At 34.6% G+C, this 19,788-nt stretch overlaps 1 protein-coding gene across 1 annotated transcript in view; it reads left to right on the top strand.

The window, feature by feature from the left end:
* LOC145695169 (protein PALS1-like) overlaps positions 1-19,788 on the top strand; it is a 351,545-nt gene that overhangs the window by 103,244 nt on the left and 228,513 nt on the right. The window lies entirely within an intron of this gene.

Below are 19,788 nucleotides of genomic sequence, written 5' to 3'. Positions count from 1 at the left end.
GAGGAAGGCTGCAAAGGGCACAATTAGACTTTGACGAGAAGCATCCTATTCTACTGCCACGGAAACATACTTTAACCGAACTCATTGTGCGTGACGAACATGTAAAAAATTTGCATGCTGGTCCTCAGCTACTTCTGTCAGTTCTTCGACAGAAGTACTGGATACTAAGAGGAAGAGATGTGGTGCGGCAGATTGTGAGACAGTGTATAACCTGCCACCGATTCTCTCGAACTAATACAACTCAGCTCATGGGACAATTGCCCGCTGGACGTGTAACTCCAAGTAGGCCGTTTAACCAGTGTGGGGTAGATTACACTGGTCCAGTGTTGTTGAAGAACACAAAGGGGAGGTCTGCCAAGACATATAAGGGTTATATTGCATTGTTTGTATGCTTCAGTACAAAGGCCGTGCATATTGAACTAGTGACCGAAGCATCTACTTCAGCCTTTCTCGCTGCGCTTAAACGTTTCGTGGCGCGTAGAGGGAAGCCAAGTGACATATACAGTGACTGCGGAACAAGCTTTGTAGGTGCAAACCGTGAGTTGAAGGATCTTTTGACAATAGTGACGCCGACAGGAGTTTCAAATTCAACAAGTGATTATTTGAGCTCACTTGGAATCCAGTGATATTTCAACCCTCCAGCCTCACCTCATTTTGGGGGATTGTGGGAATCCAACATCAAGTCGATGAAATATCATTTGAAACGCATTTTGAAGAATGCAGTGCTGACATATGAAGAGATGATAACTGTGCTAGTTCAGGTGGAAGGATGTTTTAATTCGCGACCACTATCTCCCATGTCAGCTGATCCTAGTGATCTTAGGGCCCTCACACCCGGTCATTTTTTAACTGGCGACGCATTGTTAGCTCCACCACATGTGGATTTCATAGGTACAAAGGTAAATCGTCTCACAAGATGGCAACTGACTCAACAACTAACGCAGCACTTTTGGAGACGGTGGTCTTCCGAGTATTTGTCGCAACTTCAACGAAGACCAAAATGGTGCAAAGAAACTGTCAACTTCAAACCAAATGACATGGTGATCCTTCGCGAGAGCAACCAACCCCCACAACTGTGGAAACTTGGCAGGATCGTTGAGACTCACCCAGGAAAAGATGGTCTCGTGCGTACGGTGACAGTGAAAACATCTGACGGACTCTACAAGAGGCCGATAGTGAAGTTGTCCCTATTGCCTTTCGACGAAAGGGAGACATCAACAGTTCAATCTGAAGACAAGTAATTGATCATTTAGTATGTTTATTCTAACATTTAATTGCGTAGTATTGTAATTTTAGTATTTTTATTTCATCTATTGTCAATATTAAGATCTTCGATACTGGGATTTGTGTTGAAATATGGATATTTCAAGGTGGGCGGCGTATGTTGAGTGTATTTTTTCCTTTTACAAAATATTTAGTCTGAACAGCTATAACGTAAGAGAATAGATGCCAGGCTATGGTCAGTGTCCTTGGCTCCCTTCGCTCTCGGAGGGTGGCCTTTTTCTCCCCCTTTTTTTGTAGAAAGTGAACATGAGCCGCCACGAAGAGCAGAGAGTGTGTGTTTTTTAGACAGTCAAAACGTGTGTGGTGGATGTCTCTTGTGTCGAACTACTGTGGTGAAATAAAAACATTCATTGAGAACTTCACATACAGTACATACCTGTGTCCACTAGTGAATATTAAATATTTTGTTAATTAAATTAGATATATTTTAACCAGGTTCTGATTCATTCCTCTAAACAAACAACAAATAGCGAGACACAAGGAAGGTTTAGTAAAAATGGGAAATGCTTTCGTGCATGCATCCCGAACAATAATGTTAAAAAATACTTTTGGGATACATTTTAAATTATCCTATACGCACCCTTCTAGAATATGATGGCATGATAATCAATGTGACATGATACGCATCCAGTTTGAGGTGGACAACAACTATCTTCCAAAAGCCATTTCAAACGAATCAGGCGATTTTTGAACCCCGACACTAACTTTTGGTCATTTTGGGCATTTTAATTTTACCCCTTCCGCCCCTCATGCCGATGGAAGCTGAACTTGGACATAACCGGCATTGAGAGTGTCACTATTTATTTCAGTTATAAGTACCTCCAAAACTATAGATTCGATATTAATATCGGACGTTTACGGTTAATTTTACATGTCATATCTTCTCACCCATACAGGGTGCTAGAGATGTCTTACACCCTAGACTAACGTGAGCTTAAATGCCATCGGGACTGTCTCAAATAAGATTAGCGTACCCAGAAACTATGGATTTGAAACTAATATCTGTAGTTTTCGATTATTTCTAAATGTCACCCCTTTCCAATCTTAGGGGTATTTTATCCTTACAGTATATATATATATATATATATATATATATATATATATATATATATATATATATATATATATATATATATATATATATATATATATATATTCAGATTGTAAGTCATATCTGTATCAAATTTGGTTTCATTTGCTCCAAGAGTTCCAGAGATATGTTCAAATATACACACATTCATCAATCTATATATACGCGGTGTATCAAAAGACCGGAACCATAGGTCAACTAAGTTATGAATAAAGATACGAGAAAAAGAATAGAGAGGAAAGTTATTGGAAATAAGATGTTTTCACTCTAAAATGATAGAATTTTTCCAATTTCACCAACCGTTTGTGCTCCTCACTGGTAAGGCGCCGTGTGTTAAATGAAATAGCAACGTTGGATGTCGGCTGTTTCGTTAGGTCTAGTCCATATCAACAATACAGCGTTGTTGAAAAACATAGTCAAGGTGTTTTAAGTTACCTCACGTAACAGTGTGCACGGTCCCCGTGTCATTTTCGTGAGCTCTTACGTTCCGTTCGAAAAGACAGGTAGCAAAAATTTCGGCAACAGGAAAGCTGAGCTATTGACAGAAGAATTAATTATCTCCGTAGGTGGATGGCAGAAACGTCAGTTGTGCCATCAATAAAATACTAAACTAGTCGAATAGGCAGAATTTACCGGCGAATCGTGCGTCACGCTAACGCTGTTATGGTATTTACTTTCAGAAGGTTTTGAATTTTGCTAATATTATTTCGAAATATGAGATTCTAATTATTTGGAACTGCTAACTGAGCTGAAATGAAGAACAATGGATATGTTGCATTCACTCAGGGGCGGATCCGATCGCCCTCCTCCCAGAAAAGGAAACTTTCTTATTTTATATATAAATAAAACCCATCCCAGAGTTTGGAGCTCTTAAAAGCAGTTCTAAGTAGCAGTATTACAACCCCCTCCCCCAGAAGTCCGTCCTGGAACCGCCCCTGCTAACGTCCTTAGATTAGTTTAAATGGTATACGATGACCAAAAGTCATTAAACTGACCATATTTTTTAAATTATATATTATATCATATATGATTCCCAGATGTTTCAATTTTTGAAAGTGTTCACCTATTATTTAATGAATTTTGATATTTCAACATGCTATGCGTGCATAACTATTTTTTAGTCTGAAAATCTAAGATCCCTGTATAGGTCCTATATGATTTATATTGTTTCTTTTTCCTTTTGTCTATTTAATAGTCCTAAATATCTAGAAACTCTTAGCATTCTTACAAATTTTATATAATATACCAGTCCTTGGCTAGCTGGGAGCCTTATCCCCAGACCCCTAAGTTCGCTCGGCGTACAGCGTCGCATCTCTTAAATCGACAACTATACTGAATTTCAAGTTTATTTTTCTATTTCAACCACCTAAAAGATAAGATTTTGTATTCCAAGAAAACGCTCATTTAAATAACATGGAGATTTTTAATTTCCGTTAGACCCCCTGAAAACTAAAAATATTCAGTTTTGGCAATTTTCCTGTGAGTTAGTTCCGGAAGGATACAATCATGCCAAATTTCACCTTTCTAATACTGCCGGAAGTGCCTGAATATTTTGGGGTGTAGAAGATGTCCCATATAAATAACATGGGAAATATTTTTCAGTTGCCCATAAAACCCCATTAAAGTTGGAAATTTTTATTTTTGGTGATTTACGTAGATAAAGCCAACGAAAATGTAGAAGCATACCGAATTTCAAGTTTTTATTCTAATTCCAAGCACCTAAAACATGAGATTATCGGTTAAAAAAAAAAAAAAAGAGGCCAATTTAAATAACATGGGGAATTTCTTTTGAGAATCAAATGTGGAACCATACACCCATACACGCTGAAGACACACCATTATGAGTTTTTACCATAATCTCAAATCTGCATAAACTATACGTGAACTGAATAATAAATTTTATATATATATATATATATATGTACTAAACTATATACGTAGTATTTGAATATAAAAAGAACAAACAAAAGGGGGTTTTCGGGAAGAGAACAACCTCTGCGCCGTGCGTTTTGTGACACGCTCGACCTTGGACGAGGAATTCTTTGTAGTGGGAATCTCTTTTAATGTTTCAGCTCAATGTCAAATGTGATTACAAACAATTGTTTGGTGGTTGCATAATACTCGTACTCTAGATCATCATCGCAGCTCGGAAACAAAGACTCCTTTTTCGTTTCTTCTTTATCTGGAACAATGTTTCAATTTCATTTGTGTGGAACAAAAGTTGTTTCCTGACAAAAGGTAGATGGAAGCTTGATAAACATGTGGTATATAAAGATGCCAATATTTTAAAATAAATCACTTTGCCCAAAGCTTCCTTTTCTTTACTTCCAACATTCATTGGGGAACAAATATCACACTTTTTCGGTCGATCCAGTCTGTGACATAAGTCTGGCAGAAGCTAATCAAAATATGTAGTACTCATCCAGAGATATGTATCATATAAACTGTGGATATTTCTGGTTCTAGTTATTTAGGCAGGTCCTGATAATCCCCAAAGGACCAAGTATAGGATTCATTCTTTACAAGAACGCTTGTAAGAAGCAAAGTGTGATAACTCAAAGTCTTGGAAAATAATAAAATAAAAAATATTTTTTTTCTTTATAATACTTTATTATAAAATAATACTTTATTTTTCGTACTTGGTGTACCCTAATCAATGAAAGAAATACCCGTAGCCACTTTCTTTTGTAAAATGAGGGGAGCATACATGTGTTTAAACGAGTAAATGAAAAATGCATTGAAAAGATAAGTAATCTAAGAGAGACATTACTATAGAAACAAAATTTCCTGCCAAAGAGAGTAGTCATTGACAATGATATTATCATCCTTTGTATTCCAAGTCATACAGCCCATTACCTTCAGCCTATGGACCACTTTCTTTAAGCCTTTGAAGGCTTATTTCTATCAGACTTGTCAATCTTGAATATTAACGAATCATAACCGAAAAATTCACACGTCATAAGTTTGGTGGACTACTTTGCCGTGAATGGGAACGCGCAGCAACTACAGCCAATGAACTTACCAATTCCTCTAAATAAGTCCAATATTTCCGACCATGCGTTTTCAATTTCCGACATGTCACAAGTCGCGACTTAATAGATACAACATTCAAGTAACGCTTCAACATCACATGCTAACGCATCTCCAGTTACTACAGAATCCACAGGTCACTCTCCAACACCACAACCGAGCACATCTCGTGATACTACCGAAGCCCCTAATCATCCTTTAGCACAACATGCCACTTCCAGCGATACCGCAAGAGAAAACAACATCGCTCCAATGACTCTCAACAAGGTGATTAATTTAATTTCTCCAATTCCTAGTGTTCCCAGACCAAAGACATCGAAAAGAAAATAAACAGCTGATGTTCTCAGTCAAGAAAATTTCATTGCAAAGAAGAAGTTGAAGTATGATGCTCTGAAGAAGAACCTACAACGTCCCAAGCAGACGACCGGCACAAGACGCCGGATAATCTCTTCCTCTTCTGTTCCAACGTCCCCATCTTCGCTTGTCATGCATGGCAGTGACAGTTTTATTGGTGACAACGAAAATGAATATTTTGAGTGCCTAAAACTGTATGTAGAAACAACATCCACCGTAGACTGGATACAAGGTGTTATGTGCGCAAGGTGGCTACAAGAAACATGCTCAGTGTACTCAGATAAGTATTCTGTTTGTGGACGAATACTAAGCAAGCAACTATGGGCTACCAGGGAGAATGTGTAAGATAATAAACTTTTTCTTTGTTTGCCATTCTCTCTGCGCCATCTGTCCCACCTGGGTGGGACAGATGGCTAAAATCTTCACTTTTTTGGATGCAAAATTTTGTTAAGTGGCTGTTAGTAACCTAGTTAATGCGCATTTCTATTGTTCATTAATGATTGCAATTACATGTAACTGTTTTTGAAGTACATAAAAACATAAATATTAAATTTTCTCCCTTTGTTTTAACAAGTGCGCCAACTGTTCCGCGCTTACTCTATACTTTAATTTCAGTTTCACCTTACTGTAATAGGTGGCGTTGTTCTCGTACAGCATCAATTTTTTAGGTATGCAAAGATATTTGTTTTCTCAAAAACTACGCATGAGGTTTTATACAAACTTACATAGTTTTGTTTAGCTTAAGGATATCTATTGATTGGTACAATATGTCTTGTCTTTGGATCCCCCCTTTCCCGTTAAATACTAATAATATTGCAGAATTTTTAAAGGTCCAACATCGGTATAAAAGATATCCTTTATGTTGCAAGTCTCACAACTTGAAGTAATTTTTCAATAGTATCGTTGTAAGAAGTATTGTCTGAATTTTTCTTCAAGATGACTTTATGAAAACTACTCTTTTTATTTTTAAAAAATCTTTATGGAACTTATTAATTTTCTATAGATTTATCCCATTAATTTAGTAGCATGTATTGTACTCCCGGAATTTCATAGAAACTCGCAAAACGTCGTGCGAATTTCTGATAAGTATTATATCTAGTAAAATATTATGTACGAGTATACCACATACGTAAGTGTGAAAAATGGAAAATAGTAGACGAATTTTATTAAATAACCTAGTTAAATTTTCAGTAAATTGTGAACAGTTTGTGTAAAAACAGTATCTTGTTTGAAAAAAAAAAATTCTGAATTGTTCACTTGTCACTTCTCGTTAAATTGATGCTACATTACCGTGTTTGATATAAACAATTCTGAACAACACACAAAAAAGATGTGTTGTAGCTTGTGTTTACTTTTTAACTATAAACTGATATATGGGGAGGAAATAAAAGTTGAATTTTGCTGGCAATTTCGTGTAATTTTAATACTTTTTCACAGCAATATTATTAAATTTCACGAGCATCACTTTTTTTTTTTTTTTTTTTTTTTTTTTTTTTTTTTTTAGTGGACGTCGTTATTTACCCAGTATGAATTTTACGTCCGGTTGAAGTCGTAAACGAAGACATGAGTGGACATAAATTTAGGAAAAAGTCACCGCAAAACCAGGAATGAATGAGTATGATGAAGTCAAATGTGTTCTAAAATTTCGCGCTGCTGGATACAACTTCTTTTTTATATGTGTACAGTAGGAAAGGAAAGGAAATTGAAATAAAAAGTTTTAAAACATGTGTATTGCTGAAACCGTGAACTTCAACATGTTTTTCCTTCCTCGATTTCTTTTAATAGGTGTGTGTAGTATTATTTTTGTGTTCAGCTAATACATTCTATATATGTATATAAATACAAATAGAATAATAATAATACCTCAGCTTACCTTAAATATTATATCTCAGTGGATAGCACTCATTCGATTTTCGTTAAAGTGTTCGTTCCATTTCTTTTTTTAAAAAAATCTATTTCAGTTTCTCAATTCGATCCATTTATATATACACATAAATTCGACATGATTTTGATGATTCCTTCTCATTTGAAATACTGAACTTTCCCGACGGTTCTCTATACATTTCATCAGGATTTAATCATAATCTTTGAAACTAAATCATAAACACGTAAACGCAATACTTTACCGACCTCAATATGTGTAGATCAACGCATAATTTCGAAATAAATGCGTTGATTTTAATGATTTTTCTTTTGCTTGAAAGAATATACTTCCTCGGTATTCCCACGTAAATTTCATGAGGGTCTAATGATAGTTTCCGGAGCTAGACCATTAAACTCCTAATGGGTGGAGTTGATTTTAATGATTCTTTTGTTTGAAAGAATATACTTCCTCAGTAGTCCCATCTAAATTTCATGAGGATCTAATAATAGTTTCCGGAGCTAGACCATCTAGCTCCTCAATGGGTGACGTTGATTTTAATGATTCTTTTGTTTGAAAGAATATACTTCCTCGGTATTCCCACTTAAATTTCATGAAGATCTAATGACAGTATTCGGAGCTAGATCATTAAACTCCTCAATGCTGACAGTGTTAATACTGTAATTAACTGACTTCATTCTCTGTATGTTCACGCAGAACTTCAAAACATAGATGATTTTGAACCGTTCTTTTGTTTTTTTCTTTTCTTCCTTTAGTTTCAAAGAGTATAATTTGTCGCTGATTCCATATAAATTTTATCAGGATATGATGGCTGCCTTTGAGCTAGGCCATAAAACTCCAAGCTGTTAATAATGTTGGCATGTTCATGTATAGCCTAATTCCGTAACACGTAGATAGAATTTTTAAAAATGTATTTGTTCACGCATGTTTCGTAAGCCGACTCATTTTTTTTTAAAAATAGGAAATTAGTGTCCTACCTTTAGTATAGATATTCAGGTAAACTATTGGGGTAACAAAAAGTGAAGCAAATTTAAAAGAAAAATAACGGACTTCAAAAACGCACTAAAATCAGAAGAAAAAAACTTTTAAAAAACAACGATATTAACTGATTTCAAAAACTCTTTGAAAAGCAGAAAATAATGAAATAGCGCATGAAACCAGAAAATACTTTAAGAAAAGCGCATAAAGCAGAAAATAATTCCTTACATATTATCTATAGAAAAATTGAACTCTGTACCAAGCCAGATTGATGCCTCATAACAAAACATTAACATCCAAACTAATTTTATTTTAGACAGTTATTTGCTTGGCTTGGCACAGACTTGAAAATTTGTATAGGTTACAGTAAAGAATAATTTTCCGTTTGTAAACCTATTATTATTATTATTATTATTATTATTATTATTATTATTATTATTATTATAGATTAGAATTTGGTGCAATTATATGGAATAATATATCCACAACATTATGTGGCAAAATTGAATCGGTTCAAAAATGTTTCATTAGGCTATTGTGTAGAAATATGAAAAAAGATTACTACTCTCATAGTTATGATTACTGGAACGAATACTGGGGGGGGGGGGGTGCAAGAATTACATGTAAGAAGAAAAATGATAGAGAAAAACTTTATTCACAAAATTTTAGATAATAGATATATTAGCGAATACTGCCTACATAATATAGGTATAAGGGTACCAACATATAATCTTAGAAAAGCATCCGAAATGGTTCACACGAATAAAAATTCTATAATCTTAAGAAAACTGACGAGTTCTTTTAATATATTATCGGGATAATTGTATTTATTAAACAGACGTATAGATTTTATTAGGTGTGTATATTTTATATAGTATATCTGTATGTTTGACGGTATCCTTGTTTTAAGGACAATTTGAAGAAAATTGACTAACTATTTTAATGAATAATGAAGTAATTATGTTTATCCAGACAAGATACAAGTCATAAAATTATGTATATATTATAAGATAGACAATGACCTCCTATCGTCGAAACAAATGCATTGTTAATATTAAGAGGAATGTAAGATGTATGTTATAACCCTTAGTTCTATGACTAAGTGCTGTATTTTTGCTATCTGGCTGTTCATGGCACTAATATATATATATATATATATATATATATATATATATATATATATATATATATATATATATATATATATATATATATATAATTATTATTATTATTATTATTATTTTCTGCTCTTTAACGCTGTTTGAAGTTGGTTAATATTGTACATACAGGGGTTTCAAAACAACACCGATAACGTTTGGGAGGTGATTCCTGACACCGAGATAAGACAAACAGTGTAGAGTAACCTGGGTGCGCAGATGCTTCCTTTCGAAGTTACAGGCTACCGAAATCATGAAAAAATGAACTTTGAAGGTCCATAGCTTTAATACTATGGGAACTACCGCAGTCGGGTCAAGATTTCACTTAGGAATAAATATTTGCGCTATCCAAAAATACATGTTTCAGAATCCTAAGGTTCTCACACAACAACTTTCATAGAGGGAGTTTGGCTACGGGCATATAATCTGAGGTATTCACCAATTACCTCTATAAAAATTGTTGCGGAAATACTGTACCACAGGATTCTGAAACATGGATATTTGGATAGGACAAATGCTAGTTCCTAAGTGAAATCTTGACCCGACTACTCGACCTCTCCGAAATCCCGACTATTCTGTATATTGAACTAAAAGAAACAAGAGGGTGGGAATCAGAAATGTCCATTGCATACGTATACAGGGTGTCCACAAAGTCCTTTGCCAACCCTAAAACTCGGAAATGGTGAAATATACGTCAAAACGAGAAAACACGTATTTCATCATTTCAAAAGTACCACGTATTGAAGGAAACAAAGTTGCCCCAGGGTCCCTCGGAGGATAGCAGACAGGGCCCAACTCAAAATTTTCAAATGGCAAGGGAACTCAAGTAGTATATCGTTTGAAAGCTATTTTCAAAAGAAAGACGATGGAATAAGTTTCGATGCTCTATAGTAAACCTGTACAAAATGGCGGCAGGTCAAAATGTTAATACAGTTTGCATTGAAAAGTTTTTGGCCACCCCTAATAATCTGAAATGGCTCAACAGATAACAAAACTGAAAAACACGTATTACATCATTTCAAAAGTACCACGTATTGAAGGAAACAAAGTTGCTCCAGGGTCCCTCGGAAGGTCCCAGACGGAGTCCAACTCAAAATTTTCAAATGGCAATGGGTCAAGTAGTATACAGTTTGAAAACTATTTTCAAAAGAAAGACGATGGAATAAGTTTCAATGCTCTATAGTAAACCAGTACAAAATGGCGGCAGGTCAAAATGCTAATACAGTTTGCATTGAAAAGTTTTTGGCCACCCCTAATAATCTGAAATGGTTCAACAGATAACAAAACTTAAAAAGACGTATTACATCATTTCAAAAGTACCACGGGAAACAAAGTTGCTCCAGGGTCCCTCGGAAGGTCCCAGACGGAGTCCAACTCAAAATTTTCAAATGGTAATGGGGGTCAAGTAATATATCGTTTGAAAGATATATATATATATATATATATATATATATATATATATATATATATATATATATATATATATATATATATATATATATATATATATATATTGTCGGGGCCGGTGGCAGGAGGCGATCAGAACTTTTGCGGCCACTGGTGAGGGAGTCCCACCACAGGTCACGAACATAAAAAGAGATTATTAGCGACAATATCTCTACCAAAGGTAGCCGAAATCAAGCTAACAGAATAGTTAATAAAGGACCACGAAAGGTCTCAAGAATATCTGACTTAGAGGGTTGCCTGACATTAAAATGTAATGGAGCTGAGCAGTCTATGGGGCTCGACAATTTATTAGTACGGTAGGGAGGAGGTCCGTCCTGTTCAAACAATGTCCGACTAACCAGGCTGTCGGCAAGGTGAGTTGATAGAGAGAGAGAGAACAGGATGAGTGCCTATGTATGACAATAATTAATTACAAAGTTCAAGCACGAGTTTACGAGATTATAAGGGAGCCTTGATCCATGAATGTCCCGCAGGTAATTGCCAGCACTTTAGGGCAGTGGCGGCTCCAAAGGGGGGTCACTAGTTAACGTGAAGCCCACACAACAACGAGATTAATTAGCACTCCAAAATAATAGACAACTAGGACTCGTGCAAAGAAATAAATATTTGTAGCGGGACGACAACTTAATAATTAGGCACGTATTATACAACAATGAATTTAAAAATAAAGCTAATGCAATGGAGACAGGATTATTAACACACTTAATGGACCTCAAATACATAAAACTTCACAAGACAAGGTCAGGCTTGGCTATACTTAAATAATTCAGCCTAATAACAATTTAATCGATAAAACAATAAAATGGAAGAGATAGTTATCGCTAACAACCTTAGTTGTAGAATCACTTTACACAAACACTGAAATCGGATATTGGGTGCAAAGAAGTAGACGTGATTCTGAGTCGATGCGAGGAATCAAGATGCACAATTAAAATCACTAAAACAATTTAAATCACTCACCTCGCAATTCAACACCTACACAGATGAAAGAGTTCCAAGTGGCCTCTGGAGATATCGTCGAGTCCTGTATAAGTCCAGTTGAGCTTAGCGTGGTAACAAGATGTTCGTTGCAACCAAGAATTCCCAGAAGATGTCTGTATTGGTTCGAGCGGTAAAACCAACAAGATGCTTCCACTTCCTACGGAGAGTGAAGTTCTTTCTCCAATCGGAATTCTCACGGCGAATGCAGGAATAGTACTGGAGTCGCAGAACACACACAGAAGGGTGATGGTTCACTCAACTACAGAAGATAAAGAATTCGGTCCTCAACAGGCGTGACTGGTGTAGTGGTTCACGTAGGAACCAGAGAACGAAAGAGATGTGATAATAATGACTTCGACGAACGGCTTCTTCGGAGGTACTTTCTGAGAGAATATGAGTAGGTGAGGTCGTACTTTGAAAACTTTAGATAGGCGTTTTAAATAACTGGAACGCCGAGTTAGAATAGTATGAGTTTTATTGTAAGTTGCTTTTGTACAGCGCAGAAGAGTTGTTAAGCAATAAGTTGTTATACATCAGAGATAATTTTAGATGACGCACAAGCCTAGTGGCGTATGCGTGAAACTTGAGAGGGGTCAGAATATGACCAATGATAAAAGAGAAACAAGGGCAGTTCAATGAAGAGATTGAATTACGACTGCCTGCAAGTAGTAGTAGTAAACTTACTAGAAACAATGTTCAGCACAGTAACAAAGTTCTTGCTGTATTGCACACACGAAATGAAAACAGAGATGGTCCTTGGTAGGAGAACGGAGATGACGGAGTTCTCCACTAACACAGTGTAATAACACACTCTGGTAATGCACTAAGTTCTTCTCTCTATGACTCTAACAAAGTCAGAGAAGAAACGCAAGTCCGGCGGGCGAAGGACAGAAGCCTGAGCCCGAAGAGTGGGCCGGAGCCCCCGGCGACGAGCACGAAGCTCGTGCCTCGTAGACACACAATGATTTTCCCCTGAGAACAGCTTGTACAGCTATTTTGTATTCAGGGAGTTTATTCACACGTTACGTACGTGGGAGTATAGTAGGGTGGTATCTTCCCAAAAAGGGCGGATACTCGTGTGCAATGAAATTAGTCTTTACGTTTAGATTGGGTATTGATAATCTAAACGACTATTTAGGGTGTTAACTAGAATAGTCACGCATGCGCGTTATTACAAACAGTATAAGGCTTTAGCGTCATCTGGTACATAATATCCAAATTAAAAGTCAAAGGTTAATTTGATATTACAAAGAAAATCAAGCTTTATCCAGATTTTACAGGTTTCTTAATCGTTTCACAATGATACCAAAAATACAAGTGTTCCCAAGACACTTATTTTATACGGTGTCAAAATAGACATATTTAGTATTTTCGAAGTGTCAACTTCGGCGCCAAAATGTTAATTATACGTCTACCATGTTTTTGAGAACATCTGGGCTTAAACAGAGGACAATGAGAGTATTCAGAAAATAACATCAGACTCTCAGATAAGACACAAGGGTTAGATATTCCCTTGCACGTGCAGCGAATCGAAGGTTATAGGTTACCAATTCAGATCTGTTTCTCAAGATGCAAAGAGGGGAGAAAAAGATATGAGTTTCCTCTTACGAGAAAACAGCTAACTTTAAGTATTCGTCTGGCTTAGTTATTCCACAGAAAGAACAAAATATAAAGAGAGAAATTTAACATTGACTAATACCTGCAATAATTACATGGCAATAAAGCAATTAAAAGGTTTTTAAATAGTAATTATGAATTTAATAACAGTAAGAAAAGCAAAAAATTAGGTCGGCCCGAAGGCGCATCAGGTCGGCCGCTACAGTCCTCCCGCGTAAAATAAAAAAAAATAGACGAGGGAACTGAGGAATATTTTTTTTTTGACTACTTGGGCTTAAATTTTTTTTGAAAAAAAAAATATTAAGTGGCAATATTGTTTTTAAACTTTAGAGTTGGCAACACTTTTTAATCTTTAGGATTGGCAACACTGCTTAATACTCATACATAGATATATTCAATTAAAATTTCTTAGTCCTAGTTGGCAACACTTACTAATTCTTTAAGTAAAGTTCATAAAGGTAAAACATTTTTGTTGCTTATATCAGCGAATATTATTTTATACACAATTATAGCTAAATAATCGAAGTACTTAAATCCATAAAGTAAAAACCCATTGAAATAATTATATAGCATTAGGTAACACCATAATAAAATAATATGACACAAAAGTAATTATATCAGTAGTACCGAAGTATTCACTAGAATCCCAAAATAGCTTAAGTATATATATATATATATATTTTTTTTTTATATAAGAAGATATACGATTATCTAAAGGTCTAATACCTAGGTCATACCCAAACAATTAAAAAGTTAAAGAAATGTTTATATATATACCTCTATAACTAGAATTAAATATGAGAACCCAAAATCATTATTAAACTACGTTAATAAACAAAGTTATCATTAGACTACCAATTATTTAGATATAAAATCTCGATTGTGAGTGACTCACAAATTTAAGAAATTACTACATGGCTCTACCAATGGTTATATACGTATAATACAGAGTTCCTAGTTGATACGATTTGTTCCTACATATTTACAAAACTAGACTAACAAGGCCAATACAACCTGATTTCGTATAAATACACTATACCTATTAAAACACTATAGCGAGGGATAACACAAATGACTTCAATTATGTACAGTACACATTTAAAATAAATTTTTTTTTTACTCAGTTTTTATAGTTATTATTATTATAATACGAGTTCCTATATATACAAAGGATATACCTATATGTAAAGGAGATGGATGACCCATACTAAAATAATATAGTTAGATATTAAACTCAAGTAACATGCAATTATGCTTTACAAATCAATTATAACTACAAAGGAAGTATATATAGATAGCAAATATTTACACGCATTTTTTTTTTTTTTTTTTTTTTTTTACTAATTTGCAATCATTTACGGTAGTTGGAGTCTTAATCTCTCTACACATTCAAGGACTGCACATGTCCTAAACGAAATTTCCACTAGGTATATATATAGAATTACTAAATTTAACAAAAGATTTGAATGATTTCTATATTATTAAAAGTACAAGAATCAACTACCTAAAAATTCTAGAGATTATAAACATTACATAGAATCGCAAGACTACCGTATACAGAGTATAACTACATTAGTTAATGAAGTATTTAATTCATTTTTATTATTATTATTATTATTATTATTATTATTACTATATGCAAATTTTCTTTTTTTCTACGTTTTGTTTTCTGATACATTAATTAAAAATTTACACTTTATCACTTACTCCAAAATTGTCAAAACAAACCATTAGTTACACGATAAGAAAGGGAGCCAGTTTGTTTTTATGCTCTTCTAGTCTTTACCAAAATTGGGTTACTGGGACTCCCTGAGGTCGAAGGTTATCCACTACCGGAGGGTAGTTGGGAATTGACGCTCAGATGTTTTCTATTCTTTTTTTTTTTTGCTACTACACTCCACGCTGAGGTCAGGGTGGTGTGAAGAAAAAGAAATTATACTACAGCCCTGTCTGGTAAGGGTCTGGTTTTTCTTTTAAACAGAGAACGGCCAAAAGAAGAATTTCTATGTTTTCATACAAGCTTTCGAATGAAATGAAGGCTGACTTCTTTTAGCGCGAAAGGGATAACTAGAACATATATATATATATATATATTTTTAAACACTTTATAACATTCATCCCTTAAACAATTAGAATTCAGTACGGGACAGCGTATGAATGTTTCAAAATGAACCCTTTTTAAATAGCATTTATATGGAACACGACTCAATACCGGGTGTTCATCAACTAAATGGCAATTTTATAGTTACGTCTAAAAAATACCTAAATTACAATATGGCGCAAACGACCAATATACAAGATCAATTATTGTCTAGACTTTCAACATTTTCATTTAACAATATGCCAATTAACGCGTGGTTCAATATTATTGTTTAGTGACTATTGTCACGCAGTTGAACAGACGCTTAACAAAAATCAATCAAATAAATCATCTCAATTTATAGAATGAACTACCACAAATAATTAATCAACGCAGTTGAACAGACGCTTAATAAACTTAATCAAATAAATCGTCTCAATTTATAAAATGAACTGCTACAAATAGTTAATCGATAAGAGAGGTAGAGTTACAATATAGAATTTTAAATCAACATATATTTAATTGTACTCTTTGCACAGAGGTACTTCGCTTTTACGTCATTTTATTAACAAAGGAACCAATATAACTGAAGTACTGACGTTTAGAAATTAACAATGAATTTAAATTATAACCTCAGGCAATTATCTTGTTGCCTTACTATGATAACAACTACCTTTTACAGTAAAATATTAATATCATTCAATTGGTAGATCTTAATTTTTGAACCTGGATATTCACCAAAATTCATATTAATTGTAACATATAGAAGATATCAGAATACAATTATCATATGCATTATAACGCATAATATATCAAATACCATTATCATATTTATTATAATGTATATTCACGTTAGAATATTATTAGAATTACAGCTTAAAATGTCTATTCCTGGTAAATACAATAATCAATATATCCAAATGATAAAAATAGAATGTGCCGCAACCTTATAGAAATACAATCAAACGGGAATAGACTATAATTACTTAAATACATTTAAGAACAATTAATACAATTCAACGAGAATTCCTTACAGGAGACATGATGTCGACTCTTAGGTACAAATTAAGTTGGCACTCGGACGGCAGGAGGCAAGAGAGGTATAATAAGGATTACTTTTAGCCTATCATCTAATATTAACTCATATGACCCTGGGACTTACATTTACTGCGCATTTATTCATAATTTTAACTTTGAGGAATTTAACCGCGTATTTACATTTTAGAGACCTTTTGGAATATCTATACGCACAAAAGAACGATTTATCATTTCAAATAGGAGACAAGAAAGAGTTTATATGCAATTACAAAGTGATCAATAATGCACTTATTTACTAAACAGGGCGGCTGTATTTGACATTTAGGCCCGATAAGAATTTTATTCTAGAAAATAACTCGATTCCTGGACTTGCAAAAGCATTTCTTTTACTCATGATATTATAACATCACTAATTTACGCGGAAGCTAGAAAACATAACAATACTTGATACATTGGACAAGCGAATTTAATTATCTCTTCGGACAACCTTAGATTTTCTTAAGGACTCGTGCTTGGACTCATTAGGGAGCAAGAGTGCTCAAAAGGATTAGGTCTACACAAACGCACCTTTGATTAGATTAGGCACTCGCGAGCAAGAATATTTATGACCATTTAAATACAACATTAGCTTCCATACATATCATTACCATCTCGAAAAGCACATAGTTAAAACTTTAACACCATAGGGTGTCTTTCGAACGAAACACTGGGCTTCCTTCCGAAAGAACCAAACATTCTCTGGTCGTTCGTTAGTAAACAGAACGATAATAAACAGCTGCGGGACCTAGGGGTCCATAGCGACCTGGGATGTAATAGGAGGGTCCCGTACATTTAAGGGGGTAAGCCTTCTCAAAGAGTCGGCTTAACATCCTTACAATTACGCGGACGCACCATTATACAATAAGGTCGATATAACAGAGGATCAACATTAGAGATTGCGCGATTCTCAGCTAATACAAGCGATAGAAACAAGCGGCAATTCTCTGAAACGACCAATTTACGCTTTGGGGCTGATAATTGTAGTTAATTATCACGTTTGATGGAATTGGTACTCTTTTTAGGAAAGGGAATTGACACATCCTAACCTAATCTAGACTCCATGAATTACTGCTGGAACAAGGGAGAGGTATGTTCACTGTCTCAATATTTTCCGACAGGGTGTCTCCCAACGATACGTTCCAAAATTAGATAGCTCGCTAAAATTTACAAGATAATTATACAACTCGAGGCATTAGCGCTCGACAAGGAATAGCAAAATTAATAACAATACTACAGAGCACGGTTTTACGTCCTGAACAAATGAAATTATTAACACAATGACTACGGTCGAATTTATCGTGACCGGAAAGTGATAAATTTATCGATAATTCAACTTCTAACATAATGAATAAGAAAAGATTCATTGATTAATAATGTCTACTAATAAATTATTTAAACGTCTCCTTAATTAATAACAATAGCTAAGCACAAACGGAATTGTTAGGATTAGTCTTTCTACTACATTAAGTTCACGTATTTCTTCCTTAATAAAACAGCCTTACACTGGCAATTAAAATTTACAAGAGCTTTATTCAGATTATGAAACTTTGATGCCATGGACTTCAAAAAGCAATAACGCATATCCTAATACTTTACGCTCTTATCATTCAATCAAAATACAAGGGACTTCGCGGTCTTAGAATACAGGGTACTATACTTCAGGGGTGTCCCACATTAGTGTTGTCTTTATTCAAACACGACTTAAAATAATAAAATAACGAGTTAGGCTTAATATTACAACAACTTATTAAGAATGGTCTCTACTTAAAACAAATTACTAAACTGAATTTATTGCCCTTTTAAACTTTCAATCTTGGTATACTTAATTCTCTCATAATTAACAAAAAGCACGTCCATTCATAAACAATAAAATTAAATTGGCCTCCAAGAAGATTTTTAAAATAATTTGAAACTTCAAAATCACAATAATGAATCTCATTATGAACTTTTACTGAGAAACGAAACATATTAAGGCTTTAGTTCGCATAGTTCGTGTAAGGAATCTCTTTAGCACCTAACATAATATTTAATTTACCACTAACGCTGAGAAGACAGTCGGGGAAAGATCAAGAATTTACCCACAATCAAAGAACTAACAACGCGTGAGTGTAAGGACTCACAGAATGAAAATTTCGAAATAAATTTCAAAATTTCAATGATGTTTGTTTTGACTGACTTGTTCATTAATCACACAAGCAGAATTTGAATACTTGGAGTTCCTACACCAGCCTTGCGACTGATGATTCTTGAAATGAATCTCGCGAAAATCCATTGCAAGAATCGAACTCAGAATACGTTGAGAAGCTTTGAATACAGAACGGAATAGCTTTCATCTCGATAGGTGGAGAAGGAAGTATCCGTCCCGCATTTGGCGCCATAAACCTTCTCAAGGTATTGTGTTGATATTTTTCCCTACAGTTTTTTTTTTTTTTTTTTTTAATACTAACGCATTACACAACCGAGGAACGCTAACCAACACACTTCCTTTTTCTCGCTCTTTCTTTTTCTTTTTCTTTTTGTTTTGTTTTGCCCAGCTGGGGAAACTAACAGAGAACAGATGTTTTCTCTCTGTGTTGAAGAAAAAGGAACGAACTATTCTTTTGATATATGGACTGTTTCTTTTTCCTTCCCTCATTGACTTCTCTAGAACAAGCAAAATGATAGTTAAGCTTTCAGGGTAGAAGGGGGCATTTGCCCAACGCAACATATCAACACAAAATGTTTACTTTCAAGCAAATTAATAGGAAACCTGTCCTTTCAATTAACACAATTTAAACATTAAATTATACGA

This window comes from Thermobia domestica, chromosome 9 (assembly GCF_964235325.1).
Source record: "Thermobia domestica chromosome 9, izTheDome1.hap1.1, whole genome shotgun sequence".
Taxonomy (NCBI): domain Eukaryota; kingdom Metazoa; phylum Arthropoda; class Insecta; order Zygentoma; family Lepismatidae; genus Thermobia; species Thermobia domestica.
This window is presented reverse-complemented; position numbering and strand designations above follow the sequence as displayed.